Source organism: Canis lupus, chromosome 23 (assembly GCF_011100685.1).
Source record: "Canis lupus familiaris isolate Mischka breed German Shepherd chromosome 23, alternate assembly UU_Cfam_GSD_1.0, whole genome shotgun sequence".
Classification (NCBI taxonomy): domain Eukaryota; kingdom Metazoa; phylum Chordata; class Mammalia; order Carnivora; family Canidae; genus Canis; species Canis lupus.
The window spans coordinates 26,561,036-26,578,594 of NC_049244.1; the positions used below are offsets into that span (position 1 = coordinate 26,561,036).

General features: G+C 40.0%; 1 long non-coding RNA gene across 1 annotated transcript in view; it reads right to left on the minus strand.

Annotated features, from left to right (window-relative positions):
• Positions 1 to 1,362: 1,362 nt before the first annotated feature.
• Positions 1,363 to 17,559, minus strand: part of LOC111091920 — a 33,788-nt gene continuing 17,591 nt past the window's right edge. The window contains exons 2-3 of the long non-coding RNA XR_005376997.1: positions 6,862 to 6,923; positions 1,363 to 1,482 (exon numbers count right to left, since the gene is read on the minus strand). This is a non-coding gene — a long non-coding RNA (uncharacterized LOC111091920). The remainder of the gene's footprint in view (positions 1,483 to 6,861; positions 6,924 to 17,559) is intronic.

Below are 17,559 nucleotides of genomic sequence, written 5' to 3' on the forward strand. Positions count from 1 at the left end.
TTATATATGTTCATGGGAGGCAGGCATAGCAAAAATAAATGATGTCTAATTGTAAGTCCTACCATCCTTACCAAACTAAACCCATCAATATGTGGTCAAGTTGTCTAATATCAACTTTAGTTCTTAATAAAAATCACAGGTACCATTTATTGAATGTTTACAATTGTTGGAAGTAATGTGTATGTATTATGTAAGGGTCACAACTTTTTGAGGCAAGTACTATCATCCCCGCCTTACAGATGAATAAGTTGAGGCACAGAGAGGTCACAGGGTATGCCCAGATCATGCAGCTAGCACACAGCAGAGCCAAGATTTGCACCCAAGAATTCTAACTCCAGTGTCTGTGTCTGTGCTCTTAACCACTCTCCTTCTTTGCAGCTGAGCCCAATCTGAGGTATTAAAATTCATTCATTACAAACTCAATATATAATGAGCACTAGCCACTCATGTATATCAGGCACTGTGGAATATAAGAGCCCTGACCTCCTTCACAGAGTTGGGGGCTCACAGCCTAGGACTTGAACTCAATCACAGTGACTAGTCATCCACCACCACATTTGCTGTGAGGACCTTATCACCTACACGGCAGAAAAGGATTACGAAGGAAATAAGACCTTCGAGCAGAAGGACACATGTCAGGTTTGTGTTAGGAACGTGTTTCTCAGAATACCAGGCTTGGGACTGAGTCCTAAAGAGTGCCTTAGGGACACTTGGGTGTCTCAGTCAGTTAAGCGTCTGCCTTTGGCTGAGGTCATGATCCTAGGGTCCTGGGATCCAGCCCCATGTTGGGTTCTGCACTCAGCAGGGAGTCTGCTTCTCCCTCTCCCTCTGCTTCCTCTCCCTCTCCCTCCCCCCTGCTCATATATACACACTGTCTCTCAAATAAACAAACAAACAAATAAATAATTTTTTTTTTTTAAAGAGTGACTTAAAGCCTTCATAGAATTAAAAGCAAGCCCAAGGCCATTTCACAGGTACCTAACAAAACCTCAACTCTCAACCTCCCTACTCCTGAGATGGCCCATGTGGGATACCCCCCTCTCAGGAATATCCTTTCCCGCTTCCCTACATGGCTAGCTTTCTCTCAATTATCACTTAGGATTTTTGCCACTACCAGCCTGTCATCACCTGTGAGCTAGTTAGTTAGCAATGCAGAATCTCAGGCTTCCCTCCAGATCTGTGGAGTAAAAAAGAACCTGCATTTTAGCAATGTCCTCAGGTATTTCTTATGCCTATTAGTGTGAGAAGTAGCAAAATAAGACATGGCTAATCATTGTCTTCCTTGAGCTGTCCTCACCCTCCCCGCTGCCCTTGGCTTCCCCCAACCCCCCACCCCTCACAGCTTCAGTGAGATTCTTCTCCAGGGAGTGCCCATGGTCCTCTGGTCTTCAGTCCACCACTGTGGCTTGTTGACTCTCTGCCTCCACCCTGGATTCCTGGAGGGCAGCTATGGTGTTTCATTTTACTTGGTCTCTCCAGCGCCTACAACAATACTGAGTGTCAGCTGAATGGATGAGTCAGTGGCTCTGAAGAAATGTGAAGGCACTCTTGGAGAACTCAGTGTTATATTGCTGGCAGCCCATCTGGAACCCTGAACTTGGCATTTTCGCCCTCCCAGTTGCTCAGCCTGTCCTTGGATGGGAGAATGACTTCTGACTTCTCTGAACTCAACCTAACTTCAAGCCCTCAGGCCTAAGCCAGGGGGTGGGGGTTCTTTGAACCTTCTGATTTGAGCCACCTAGTCACAGAACCCAGCAGGAAAGCCCCAGCAAACAAGGGCGGGCCCTCTGTTGCTAAGCACAGTCACCTCAACAAAAGCGGGCACTTCCTGTGGGGCCCAACCCAGTCTGGCATCCCACCCCCCAGGGGGTTCCCCGGTGCTTAAAACCAAGGCCTTTCCCCTGTTGCTTGGGTTTCTGCAGGCATTGAGGGCACACCCTCCTCAGAGGGCAGCCTCAGAACCTCAGAGTCAGGAGATGCTGGGCCACCTCAAATGAATTCATTTAGTCTTTAGAGATCCTACAAACAGCAGAACAGGCTTCTGAACCTGCCCCTTGTTTCTTCTCAGAGAATGACTGTGCCCTAATTAGCCTCACATGCTGACTTGGGGGAGCATCTCTGTTCTTAGCATGTTAAAGGGGCTTTACTCTTTAGTAGTATCTTTCTTTTGTTAGTTAGTTTGTTTGTTTTAAGCATTTTTGGTGGCTACAGGAGGTTGGGTAATGCCCAGAGCTTTGCCAATCTCATTGTGGTATTTTTTTCACTTGTAACATATGCGACCGCAGATGCTGCCACAAGCATCACGTGGCTCACTCCCCAGAGCCTGGAGGGAGACATGCCTCATGTACCACCCCCCACCACCACCACCACCACTGGGCTTTGCCTTTTCCCTTTCCTGCTTACATTACTGAGCTGTCAGAACCAAAAGGAGTATAGGAAAGAAGAAGCGACTACCCACTTAAAAAAAGTTAGTAAGACAAATTGCTTTTCCATTTTTTCAGTTTTTAGAAGCATTTTATTTTTGTATGCAATACTTCTATATAATCATTGTAGAAAACCTGGAAAATACGAAGAAGCATAAATTGCCCATAATGTGACAATACAAAGAATCATTCTCAATATTTTGGTAAATTTCTCACTAAATAGGCACAGCACTGGGATAATGAGAGTTTGGATGGAGGGTGACCAGGAATGAGCTGTCATCCACTTGCACTTCAGGAACTTTATGACAATACAAACCTACATTTCATGCTGTTTGAAGTTTTGATACCTATTTATAACATTATGGGGGGGGGTGTTATTATCCTTACATAGGTGAGCTAAAACTATATGCATTTTTGTATGCTTATTACTATTCTTGTTACTTTTTAAAAAAGATTTTATTTATTTATTCATGGGAGACAGAGAGAGAGAGGCAGAGACAAAAGCAGAGAGAGAAGCAGCCTCACTGTGGGGAGCCTGACACAGGACTGGATCCCAGGACCCTGGGATCACAACCTGAGCCTAAGGCAGACACTCAAAGCAAGCATCTCCTTATTTGTTATTATCACTTAAAAGAATATAAAGGGCATTCTCCCATGTTAACATTTTTAAAAAATATTTTATTTATTTATTCATGAAAGACAGAGAGAGAGAGAGAGAGAGAGAGAGAGAGAGAGGCAGAGACACAGGCAGAGAGAGAAGCAGGCTCCATGCAGGGAGCCTGATGTGGGACTCGATTCTGGGTCTCCAGGATCATGCCCTGGGTTGAAGGCGGCGCTAAACCGCTGAGCCACCCGGGTTGCCCAACATTTTTTTCAATTGTCTACTTTGTCAGATAAATCTAAATGAAATTATAAGTAAATTAGGAATAATTTAGGAGGTTACTGATCTATCATAAGGTTTAAATGAAATAACATACTCAAAGTGTTTAGCCTGGGACCCAACATATAGTGAACTCTTTATAAATGGTAGGTATGGTTATAGATCATCACTAAACTCTCATTTTAGGGATGCCTGGGTGGCTCAGTCAGTTAGGCATCTGCTTTTCGCTTGGGTCATGATCTCAGGGTTCTTTTTTTTTTTTTTTTTTTTTTTTTTTTTTTTTTTTTAAAGATTTTATTTATTTATTCATGATAGTCACAGAGAGAGAGAGAGAGGCAGAGACACAGGCAGAGGGAGAAGCAGGCTCCATGCACCGGGAGCCCGATGTGGGATTCGATCCCGGGTCTCCAGGATCGCGCCCTGGGCCAAAGGCAGGCGCCAAACCGCTGTGCCACCCAGGGATCCCTGATCTCAGGGTTCTGAGATCAAGCCCTGTGTCAGCCCCTTGCTCAGCGAGCAGTCTGCTTCTCCCTCTCTTTTTGTCCCCCTGCCTGCCCCTTTCCGGCTCTGTCTCTCTCTCAAATAAATAAATAAAATATTTTTTATTTATTTATCATTTCAATGCCAGTATAATATTTCATTCCAAGTAGCATATTTAGCCATCCTTTTATTATGCTGAACTTATTTCCAATTCTTTCTATTTAAAATTATAGCATTGCAACAGATATCTTTGAATATAACATTTTTATTCATTTTTTAAAAAATATTATTTCTTTAAAATGGATGACTACATTGGGTGATATGAACATTGTAAAGGCATTTTATTACATGTTGGCAAATAGCTTTCCAGTGGTTGTACCAAATTTCCCACTAGCCATGAGTGGGACTACTCTCCTTTCTGCAGCCTCACTAGCTATACATTTTCTTGTCTTTGAATATGCTAATTTAATAGGTGAAAATTGGATTTCATTGTCCTTTGATTTTATATTTTTAAAAATTGCCAATGAAATTGAAATATTCATTCACATTCATGCACCATTTGTTCTGCCTCTTCAATGAATCATGTCTTCAAGAACTCTATAGTAAAACATATGTTATCAATCAAATATGCTACTGGTTTGGGTTTTCTTTTTGTGTGTGGTGTTTTTCACATCAAAACTCAGAAGCACAATCACTTCCTACATTTCCTCCACATACCTGGAAAGACTAACAGCGAGAACATTTAGGATTTTATTAGAGTTGTCTTTAAAGTAATCACACAACTAATAAATATTAGGGAAGGGCCAACTACATGTACCCATACAGTGGTATTTAGCAAGGTTCTGTCCAGAAGTAATGGGAGAGAAATGGGTGCACAGCAGCCAGAGCAGATAGATGCTTCAGGCAGCCCATCTTATCTGTGCTCAGCCCTAAGGGAGCATCTGAGCCCAGGACAGGCAAAGACACACTCAGACCCAGGAGAAACACACCCAGCTCCCCAGCTGGTGACTTGTGATTTGGCTAATCCAGAGTGGGAGGTGACATGATGGACCACAATGTACAGGTAGCAGTGGCCATCTCACACCCCCATTTCTCACCATATTCATTTTACTGATACGAAACTGGTGGTTGGAAGAAGTTAAGAAAAGTCAGAGTAAGGGGTAAGGATTCAACTTTGGGCCTAGTGGGCCCAGAGTGGATGCTCTCAGCCACCAAACCATGTCACTTGCTTTAAAAAACAGGGTCTCTGAACTTGACAATATTCTGAGAGCCTCAATAAAATTTGTATGAGCAAGGCAATTTACTTATTCTTATCCTCAAAGTAAACTAACCATCTCTAGTCAAGGAGTCCCATTTCCTTGGAACATACTTGCCTAGATACTTCAATTCCAAGAAAGAAACTAAGGTCAAGGGGTATTCTGGCTCCCAAGGAAGAACTTATTCTTTTTTTTTTTTTATTTTTTTTTATTTATTTATTTTTTTTTGGAAGAACTTATTCTTAATAGTGATGCAGTTTCCTCTCTGAAAAGGGGAAACCACTCCAACTTCCCTCAGAAAGATAGTGAAGAAGATGCTGGGCTTCATTAGTCCTCAGATAAGGAAAATGACTACGGAATATCAGATCCTGAGGACTAGATATTACACAGCTTCTGTCTTTCACACAATGCCTGTTAATTAATGATGATTGAAATTATTGTGAAAGTTATTCACAAGTACAAAGCATGATCTGCATAAATCTTGCAGAGAGTTCTGCATATCAATCCCAGAAGTGCTTTAGCCACCAGAGCAGCTATTTTCTCACCAACCCCTACAGTGCAGATATGCAATAGCACTGCCTATAATCCACCAATTAAAAACAACTTGAGTTCTATTTCCCCCTGAAATGTATATTTAACTTATTCATTACCTGATTTATTTTAGCATTGATCCAATTTCTGATATCCTGCTAATTCATAAGATTGTGTAATCTCTGTCTTCCAATATTTGGAAAACTATGAAAATATTCATCCATCTAAGCTACAGAAGTCAGTTTCCTCATTTATGTTTTGTAAAAGTACTCACTGCTATTTGTCAGAAAGGGATCGAGATATACATGCTTCTGTCTCAATCCTAAATAAGAGAGAAAGGCAAAGTGTGTTGTGGTAGATCCCATGACTTCAGACAGTGCTGTTTTTAATTTTCAACTTCTGTCTAAACTTGGGAACCAATTTGACTACCTGGGGTGTCCAAAACAGTTAGCTAAGTTTGCTTCTGCAAAGCTGAAGTGAATTGCTTTTGCCTGAATTAAATAAATGTAGCCAGCGCTCTCAGGACCTGGCACTGCTAGATGGCATTTGCCACACCTTGCCAATTACCAATCAGCACTCAACAGCTGGGCTTGACCAAACAACAACTACCCTTGACCCCGGCTTCTGATCATCTGTTGGCTGTAAATAGAAGCTGGGTGTCAAGTAAAGAGAGCAAAGTACTTGGTACTAGCAATCCAGGAAATCCATCTGACAGCAACATAATCAGCTTAATGTATTGAGCTAAATTTCAGGAATACTTGAAATGAGAATGGGAAAACACGGAGTCTAATAACTGACTATTCTAATATGGAGGTACCTGCAGCAAGAAATTATGGGTGGTTTTATGACATGGAAGCTAGAATATTTCCCAGATGCATGTATAGTCATATTGAAAGCATGATGTATTTGAAATACATCAGTATTTGAAATCCCCTGGGTTTGACAGAGATCAACAGTTAGAGTTCGTTTAAGAAGTACGAGAGCATATCCAAAATTCAGTGTCATGCTTTTCCCATACCAAAAGATGTATAAGCAAAAAATTGCAAAGGTTCACCATTCTGCTTCACATTATGTATGCTTAACCCATTTATCAAATTTCATATTAGAGCTAAAGATGGAGAGATGAGTGTTTTGTTGCCTCAGATCTGGACTGGGTAATGCTAAAAGAAAGCATCAGGAAGAAAATTCCCACAAGTTACCTTGCTAAATATCCGTATTTCTCAAAGAAAAAAGACAAGGGGTGGGGGGAAAAAGCAGAAAATGACATTTTTAGAAACAAAACAGAGATTACCTTAGTTATGCTGGATGAGATGGGAACCATACATTCTGCTGAAGGAAATGCAAACAGCCTGCCTGGCAAGAAAGGAAAGAGATAAAATAAAAAACAAGAAAAAAGAAAACAGCTGAGTTTAAGCTCCAGAGAGATTTTCCTGAAACTGCCGTGCTGTGACACAGGGCTGTGCTTTAAAGGTTAAGGCTCACACATGAGCAGGCCCAGGCGCCTCTCTTGGTGTCCGCTCTTACCCAGGACAGCTGGGGATGTCTTTCACTGCTGACAATTGGGGATGTGGGTGTGTGTGGACAGAACAGCAACTGTGGGCTTGGCGGGACCCCATGGAGCTGAGGGTGGGCAGGCTGGGCAGAGCCTGGCATTGCAGAGCCTCTTCTCTGGCCCTCTGCCAAGAGGGTGCCACCTGAGCAGAGGCCTGTGGAGGCAAGGGCTGTGGTTTCAACCACTGTGCTCAGAGGACCCTCTTTCAAAGTCAAAAACTGTGCTGTACAAGGACTCCGTGTACAAGCAGTTAGTTATGCTTTGAGTGGCCTGAGTGGTTGAAAGACTGGAAGCCACAAGGAATTCGTAAGGCTTTTAAAATTAATTTGTATTTTGTTCCTTACCACACCATCTATACAGATTTGGGAATAAGTTATGCAAAATCTGTGAAACAAGTTATTTTTTCTGTCTACAGATAGGTTGGAGGTCCCCTGCCTATTCTGAAGCACAGACCATTTGATCATGTAATTGACTTTGGGGCTGAACACTTGATTAGAAATTACATTATTTATGCCTCCCTGGGATATTTGTGGAATTGGAGGCTTGGAGCCACTTTCCCTGATTTTAGGTCCACTGATCTCCTTTTCCCATATATGCCTCCAGGGCAGGATGTGAAAAGAATTAATCAGTTTTCTTGATTGCTTTTCATTATGCAAATCACACTAAAATCAATCCAAATTTGGAGGATCCCTTTTTCCTTTCCCTCACATCGATCTTCCTTTTCTAGAAGGTTCTGCCTATACTGACCCCAAGTCTCAGGTCATTATTCACTCACTGAAAATCTGAGAAAACCAATGTTATCTCAGCAATGGAGGTATTTCTCTCACAATCTGGTGCTGGAAGAGCGAATCCAGAAACTGTGATAAACAGTAATTGGCAGAGTTTTCAGTTTCAGGAGATTCCCATAATTGTGCAAATGTTTCTCAGAAGGTAGACTTGTAAAGTGTTAGGGAGCTATAGCCCTCATACATTGGAGTAGGCCTCCTCATAAGGTTGGTTTTCCATAATTAAGATTCTCTGAGCCCACCCAAAGTCACGCATGACTACTTTTTACTTTGAAGACCATTTTAATTCATAGGGCAAGCCAGTAGGCTTATCAAAGAGAATCACAGAGTGCTGGCATTGGAAAAACCTTGGGGAAGTCCACTCCTCATATTTTATACACCAGGAAATGGAAACATGAGATTTTAGTGCCCAGAACAGATATTGACAACACCATTTCTTAGTTGTTTTTGTTTTTCATGAAGTTCTTAATGATATATAAGCCAGGCACTGCCTTTAATATGGAAAAATACTAGTTACCTACAAACAACTAAAGTAAGCCTTCTTTTTTTTTTTTTTTAAGATTTTATTTATTTGTTCATGAGATACACAGAGAGAGAGGCAGAGACCTAGGCAGAGAGAGAAGCAGACTTCCTGCAGGGAGCCTGACACAGGCAGGACTCAATCCCAGGACGCTGGGATCATGACCTGAGCCAAAGGCCGATGCTCAACCACTGAGCCACGCAGGTACCTCTAAAATGAGCCTTCTTTGGTATAATCCTCATTTTGTACCATACATTTTGCTTTGTTGGTAGGGAGAAATGACTTTGTTGGAACTGTTATTCAAAGGCCCATGGCTTCTTGGTTGCTTATCAAATCATGACCAGCAATGGAATGGCAACTGACTTTTCCATTTTGAATTCCATCCCTGCTTTGTACCCATTCCCAGAAACTCTGAAGTCACCTAAAATGGTGATCCATGGCTCAGATTTTAATGTAAGTGGGATCACCAAGGAGGCCAACCAAGTTGCTTTGCATGATTGAGACAGATTACTTCATAGGTCTCAAGAAGTATGTATCAGACAGGGTTAACCCAGAGGATCAGAACTAGTAGGAGACAGAGATTAAGAGATTTATTTCAATGAATTGGCTCATGTGATTGTAAAGGTTGGCTGGATAAGTATGAATCTGTAGGGTAGGCTGTCAAGAGGTGCTGGCAGGGGGCACCTGGGTGGCTCAGTTGGTTAAACATCAGACTCTTGGTTTTGGCTCAGGTCATAATCTTATGGGTCATGATCTCATACGTCATGAGATTGAGCCTCACTTTGAGCTCCACTTCATGCTCCACTTCCAGTTCTGAGCTGAGCAGTCTGCTTGGGATTCTCTGCCTCTGCCCCTCTCCCCACTCAGACATGTACTTTCTTTCTCTCTCTCTCCCTCAAATAAATAAATAAATAAATCTTTTAAAAAATGGAAAAAGAGGAGCTGGCAGGAGCTGGAGCTGTAGTTCATAGGTGGAATTACTTCTCCAGGGAAACCTCAGTTCTGCTTTTAAGACTTTTCAACTGAGCCAAGCCCACCCACAATATTGTCCATATTCCCCTTACCTAAAGTCAACTGATTATGGACTTTAATCACATCTATAAAATACCTTTGTGGCAACACCCAGATTAGAGTTTGACTGAACAATTGGGGACAATGGCCTTGTCAAGCTAATATAACTAGCCATCACTGAGAAGTACTATTCTGTTTTCCCTATGGAATATTCTAGTATTAAGGGATATTCCACATCCCTATGGAATATTCTAATATTCTAATAGAAATATTAGAATAATTAATATTCTAATTATAATATTCAGTGTCTCCAGTTGTTCTGGCACAAAATTGACAAGTATTTATTGAATGAATAAGATCATGACAGGGATGTAGGAGTGTGGGGTAAAAATGTAAGCCTTTTCTGGGATGGGGAATGGGAGGAGGGCAAGAGGCCAAATCATAGTGGCCCCAGGACTCAGGTGGAGCCCCAGGAGTGTGGGTGATTGTTTAGTTTAGGGTCGGAGCACATCTCCCCCAATTATTCTGTATAAGCAAAGGAAGTGAACTTTGCACCAAGAACCTTATTGAAAGAGGAAAATTCATAAAGAATAAACACACATGCCTGTGGAGAAAAGTAGACATTCTCTAGTTGAGAAATCAGGCCGCAGGAGAAAGGCTATGAGGATGAACTTCCAAGGTTCTCTATTGCTTTCTCTGCCCAAGCTTTTGCTCTGCTGTCCCATGTTCTCTCCTGACCAGAAAGACCAAAACAATGGAACTAGCTGCTATGAACCCTAATGTGCAAAAGGCAAGGCCCGTAGGACTCTTGGCCATCCCACCTATCAGCTCTCTGTAGGGGTTGGGCAAAGGTACTTTCTTCCACGAGCTTAGGTTCTTGAGCTATAAAATGGTCTCAATAATATTCTCTGGGCAATGGAAGGACTATGACATGTGTCGAAAGAGTGGTGGCATTACCTTGAAGCTAATGAAGCTAAAGCTTTCAAGGCTCAGTATCCCCCACAGATGTGAGAGGAAGCAGCAGCCCAGACAAGTGCGGGGTGTAGAGTGCTACCGCAACATGGGATTACCTTCTGTGTGCTGGTGATAGTACTCGGGCTACCAGTACTACCTCCATGCCCAATTGACCCCAGCAACCACTTGCTCCTTAGAAACTAATTGAGTGAGTTAATCACTTTGTGAGGATGAAAGGCATACACGTTTTCAAAAGTATTAGCTGCTATTATAATTTTAAAGGCTTACAGGGTAAATAGTAGATGCTAAGATTAACACTGAACTCTATAGATGCTCTCAGGAGCGGAATGTTGTCCTGTCTGAGTTTTCTATTTCCTACTACAATGAGCTGTTTTTTTTATTGATCTTCAAAGTGTGTTCTTTTAATCAGGGTATACTGGATAAAAATAGTGGGTTTGCTCACTTAGTGTTAAATATAAAACATGATCTTGATTACCCTAACCATCTTTCTCTCCATTTTATTTCTAGATCCTGCAGACTGGTTTCCGGCTAGCAAGAAAGTGAGAATGAACTTGAGTGGGCAGAGAATAAAAAGATGAAATGAACAAATCAAGCCAGAGACATTTAAAAGGAAGTTCAGTCAATGCTCATCTCTTCCAAACAGCTGCCAACCCATTTTCCCAGCTGAATGAAGATTTCACATTTTTGCCTCCAATTACTGGTAAAATTATGGGAGGAGGTCCAGCCCCATTTATTAGAACTTGACAAGATTGCCTCCATTATTATCGAGAGGGCCGTTGGTCCAATGACAGAGCGCCTTCCACAAATTATGAAATGTGCCGCTCCTCTACTATCACAGTTCCAATTGCGATGGGAATAGTTGAAAAAGCATAAACTATCTCACTCTGTAAGGAGACAACAGCAAGGAAAATTACACTTGAGGGGCAATGGTCAACTTCCAACTATCATTATCCAAAATGATCTAGCAGTGCAGTGTGTATTGTGAAGCTCTATACTTGGGAAAAAAGCATACTGGGTTGGAGGAATAAAACTTGCTGTTGAAAAAGGTATGTCTCACTGGCTTAATTCAACAAAGGTATGTTTCTTACCCTCAAAAAGTCTTACATAGGTCAGGTGGTCCTATTCCATCTCAAAAGTATGCCATCTGGAACCTATGGTCTTCAAGAGCATTTCAGCAGAATTGAATGATGAAAAGATACACTCCAGCCACTCTGCCTTGGTGCATGTTATCTTTGCTCCCTTTTTACTGGCCAACTACATTCATATAGCCACAGTTAATTGCAAAGGAAGCTGGACAATGAATGTAGAGGAAGGCACAGATGTTAACTGGTCACCTACTGTCTTTACCACCCATAAAAACCACTAGGGACAAAATGGTTGAAGATAACTGCACGTTCATGGATTCATTCAATGATTATTTCTTTTCTTTTTTAAATGTATTCATGAGAGACACACACAGAGTGAGGCATAGACATAGGCAGAGGGAGAAGCAGGCTCCCTGTAAGACTCCATCCCCGGATCCTGGATCACGCCCTGAGCCAAAGGCAGACGCTGAACCACTGAGCCACCCAGGGGTCCCAATGAGTATTTCTATGGGGTCCTACTTTGTGTCTGATCCTGTCCTCCACACTAGGGATATAGCAGAGAACACAATGGACATGGCTCTGACACCATGAATTTTCTAGTCTAATGGGGGAGACAGAAATCAAACATGTACTTAAACAATATCATGTGGATGTGAAAAGTGAAATTTGAAGCAAGCTGGTTTATGCACTCTGGGTGAACAGTCATTTGTTCGTACTTTTTCCAGGCAATTCTGTTTCTAAACGATTTGTGCAGTTTTCAGATCCTGGGTCCTGTCTCCTTAATGATAAAAGAGAAACTAAAGCACAACATACAGATGCAAAGGCATCTCACCTAGACTGTATCAGTGGCATCCTCCCTGACCTTGATACTTCCTTTGCACTCCATCTTTCAGTCTGTTCACCACCCAGCAGCCAGAATGATCTTTGTAAAATTGAAGTCTGAGCATGTCATCTTCTGAAAACTCTGTTAATCACTTTCAATTTAATTTAGTAAAAATTCAAGGTCCTTAGCATGGTGGTCTATAAGGCCCTACATGCCCTGGCCCTATCTGCCTGATCCTTGGATCTCTTCTCCTTGTCCCCCTATTTTCTCACTCAATCTGCTTCTACTACTTGGGCCTCCCTGCTGTCCTTCAAATGTGGTAAGCTCATGCCTACCACAGGGCCTTTGTACTTGCTATTTCCTCTGCCTGGACTCTCTTTCTCCAGACACTCATATGGTTCATTCCCTTGCTTCCTGAAGACCTCAACTGAAATAAATGTCTTTCTATTAAAGAGGCTTTAAAACCCAACCCGTCCATGAAATAATCGCACTTTCTCTACTCTTGTAACTTTATTTTTCTTTCTTTCTTCCAAGCTGCTGGCACTTTCTGCAAATTATAATGTTGGTACCCCTCCCTTCCTCTTCCCCCTCCCTCTTCCTCTCTGGACTTTCTTCCTTCCTTTCTTTCTTTTGTATCTCTCTTTGTAACAGCTTTTTTGATACATAATTCACCCATTTAAAATTCACAATTCAGTGAGGTTTTTTTTTTTTAGTATATTCAGAGTTGTGCAACTGTCACCACAACCATAATTATAGAACATTTTAATCACCTTCAAAAGAAATCCTGTGCCCTTTAGCTATCATTCTCAAATCTTCCCCATACATCCCAATCCTGGGGTGGTCCTAAGCAATTGCTAACCTACTTAATGTTGCTCTATATTTGCTTCATCTGGACATTTCATATAAATGGAATCATATAATGTGTGGTCTTTTGTTACTGGCTTGATATTTTTGAGGCTCCTCCATGTTGTATCAGTATTTCATTTCTCTTTATACCTGAATAAATATTCCATTGAATGAAAATACTACATTGTGTTTATTCATCAATTGATGGACATTTGGGTTGCTTCCATCATTTGGCTATTATGAATCATACTACTATGAACGTTCATGTACAAGTTTCTGTGCAGACATCTTTTCATTTTTCTTGGATATATCTCTAGGAGTAGAATTGCTGGATCAAATGGTAACTCTACAATTTAATCATTTGAAGAACTGCCAGAGTGTTTTCCAAAGTGCTACACCAGCTTACATTCCCCTAATAATGTATGAAGTTTCTGATCTATCTATATGCTTGTCAACACTTATTATTATCTGATTTTTAAATCATACCTATCGTGATAAGTGTGAACCAATATATCTTTGTGGTTTTGATTTGAATTTCCCTAATGGCTAATGAAATTGAACTTCTTTTCATGTCCTTATTGTTCACTTGTATGTGTGTGGGTGTTTTGTCTTGTTTTGTTTTGTTTTGTTTTGAGAATGCCTATTCATATCCCTTTGCTCATTTTTAAATTAGATTATTTGTCTTCTTATTCAGCTGTAAGACTTTTAAAAATATATTCTACATTTAAGTCCCTTATCAGATATATGATTTGCAAATATTTTCTCCCATTCTATTGGTGTCTTTTCATTTTCTTGATGGTGTCCTTGGAAGCCCCAAATGTCTTAATTTTAATGAAATATAGTTTATGTATTTTTTCTTTTGCTGCTGGTGCTTTTGGTGTCATGTCTAAGAAGCCTATTGCCAACTCCAAGGTCAGGAAGATTTACGACTAGGATTTCCTCTTAGAGTTTTATAGTTTTGGCTTTAAATTTAAGTCTTTGACCTATTTAGAGGTTTTGTTTTGTTTTCTATATGGTAACAGGGAAAGAATCAGATTCATTCCCTTGCTTATGGCTATCCAGTTGACCTATATGTTTATTCTATGCCAGTACCACACTGTCTTGAATTTTTTTTTAATTTTTATTTATTTATGATAGTCACAGAGAGAGAGAGAGAGGCGCAGAGACACAGGCAGAGGGAGAAGCAGGCTCCATGCACCGGGAGCCCGATGTGGGATTCGATCCCGGGTCTCCAGGATAGTGCCCTGGGCCAAAGGCGGGCGCCAAACCGCTGCGCCACCCAGGGATCCCCACACTGTCTTGATTACTGCTGCTTTGCAGTAAGTTTGGAAATTGAGAAGTAAGTAGGCCAACTTTGTTCTTCTTTTTCACAATTATTTTGACTACCTGGGCCTTTTGCAATTCCACATGAATTTTAGCTTGCAAATTTCTACAAAGAAGCCAATTAGAATTCTGATAGGGATTGCACTGAGACTATAGATCAATATTGCCATCTTCACAATATTAAATCTTTCAACCCATGAATATGGGATGTTTTTCCATTTTTAAAAAACATTTATTTATTTGAGAGAGAGAGAGAGTTACATAAGCGGTGGGGAGGAACAGAGAGAGAGGGAGAGAAGCAGACTTCTCACTGAGCACAGAGCCCATGGCCTCTATGGACCTCACAACCCTGAGATCATGACCTGAGCTGAAACAAGAGTTGGACGCTTAACTGATTTGGCCACCCAGGTGCCTCTGTTTTTCCTATTTATTTATTTATTTATTTATTTATTTATTTATTTATTTTTTAGATCTTCTTTCATTTCTTTCAACTACGTTTTATAGTTTCCAGAGTATCTTGTAAAAGAGTTTTACAATTCTTTTGTTAAATTTATCCACAAGCTTTTCATGCTATCTGATGCTATTACAAATGGAATTGTTTTCTTAACTTCTTTTTCAGATTGTTTATTGCAAGTGTATACAAATAGAGTTGATTTTTGTTTTGTATATATTCTATCTTTCAACCTTGCTAAACTCCTTTATTAGTTCTTATGTTTTACTGGATTCTTTAGAATTTTTATATACAAGATCATGTAATCTGAAAATAGAGATTCCTTTTTTCTTTCTTTCTTTCTTTCTTTCTTTCTTTCTTTCTTTCTTTCTTTCTTTCTTTCTTTCTTTCTTTCTTTCTTTCTTCTTTCTTTCTTCTTTCTTTCCAATACAATGCCTTCTATTTCATTTTCTTACTGTTGTACTTGACTTTTCTCACTTTTTTTTCATAGACCTTACCATTATCAAACATATTGGATTTATCTGTTTATAATTGCCCTTATTGGTATGTAAGCCCCTTGGAAGACAGGTACTTCCTCTATTCTGCTGACTGCCCTCCCATGTTTTCTAAAAGAGAGCCTGGCACATAGTATGTGCTCAATAAATATTTATGTTCTCTATTAGCTTTCAGGGTAAATACTCCAAAGGGACATCCTCACCATCTCAGCATGCTCTCAAGACCCAGAACTGCCTGGAGTTGAGGCCTTAATGACTGTATCTTTTCCTGCTTGCCTGACAATGTAGGCCAGAGGGACCCTCTGTGGCCACAAAGCAGTGCAGAAGTGAAGGGGCCTTTTGAATATTATACTGTATAAGTGTATCCACTAAGTTGCTATAGGACAGATTCCACCTGCACCAAGACCTGTCCACATGCATCCCCATCATCTCTTCTGCCACTAACCTCTCCCTGGCCAGTGTTTCTATTGCTTCACTCAAACTATCCTTTTATCCTTAGGATTTTTTAAAAAGATGATTAATTAAAGCAATAAAGGGTGACAGGAGGAAGTTTCTGTAAGGCTCAAAAGAGGAAGAGCTAGTCTCAAATAAAGAGTGAGTACTTTGGACTCCATAAAACAAAGGAAAAACTTTGGGGTCCAAGCAGGCATCCAGCAGCTCCTCAGGGAGATGGGCTGTTGATGAAATTGCATCCCTTTCCTCCCTCCTACCCAAGGCAGGGCAGCTGAGAGACAAGGATGTTATAGGGATTTTTGTGATTCTACTTCATTTTTAAAAGAAAACTAATAATTTCAGGTAACCTAACAAAGCAAAGTTAAGATTGTTAGCGAAAGTACAGGAGAGATTGGAGACATTTATGGTGTGTAAAGAATTGTTCTCTCAAAAGGTCAACCCTGGGCTCTGGCTTCATTTGACTCACAGTATGTTCAGGAAAAAGTAAGTGCAATTTCTATATCAAATATAAGAAGAAAAAAAAAAGATAAATCCAAAGTATTCCTAGGGAAATGGAGAAAAGCAAGAATTGACTGGATACACAGGAGAAAGTTTTTCATAGGGCAGTTTTCATACATTGATGGATTTTGTCTATTTTACCAATATTTTGGCAATTTAATTATAGAACAAAATGTCATCTTAAAATCTTAAAATTTAAAATATCTTGTAAGCTATTATATTTAAAATATCAGGCTCACATTTTATGATTAAAGCAGAGAGACCTAAGATAGTAACTAATGCATGTAGTGCCTCATATGTGCCAGGTACTATTAATTTAGTCCTTACGTAACTCTCAGAGGAAGATACTATTATTTTTCCCATTTTTCAGATGAAAAAATTGAAACAAGTGATGTTATGAGCAAGTTTCCCAAGGTCTCACAGTCAGTCTGGCAAGGTTTAAGTTTAGACTCTGGTTATTTAATTCTAGAATCTGTGCTACTACTGCAATTTATTTTTATGCCATTATAGTTTATGATAAGTATTCTATCCAATCTAAAAGCTCTTACTCTGTAAACTATACCAATTTTCAGATAGAAAAGTGTCAACCAAACAAACATCTCAGTTTATGGGCTGCTGAGAATTTACCTATGAGACATACTTGGACATAGGCCAAAGACCAAAATATATATACTAAATATGCTCACTATAGGTTTTTCTTTTTGGTAATAGCCAAAACCTCAAGAGAACTTGAGTGTACATTAATAAAGAATTGGTTAAGTAAATTATGGTTATCCATAAAAAGAGAATTATCTGTAGCCACTAAATTTATGAACAAGCAAGACTAGTCTGTGGTAAGGTAGAAACTTTAGAAGATGTGGAAAAGTGTATTTGTATTAGTAACAAAGAATATGCATGTACTTTTCTGAAACAACACAGAATATAACTGTGGTTAACACTGGGGTTAAGATAAGGGAGAGGACACGACAATATAAGTATACTCAACATTATTGATCTGTACATTTTAAGAGTGGTTAATGGTAACTTTTATGTTACGTGTATTTTACCACAATAAAAAATGAGAATAAACATTTACTTCTCATTTCATATCTTTCTACTCTATTTGGTATTTTTACATAATCCTTTAATTTTCATAAACAGCCCATTAAAGAATAAAAGGAATGCATCAAACAA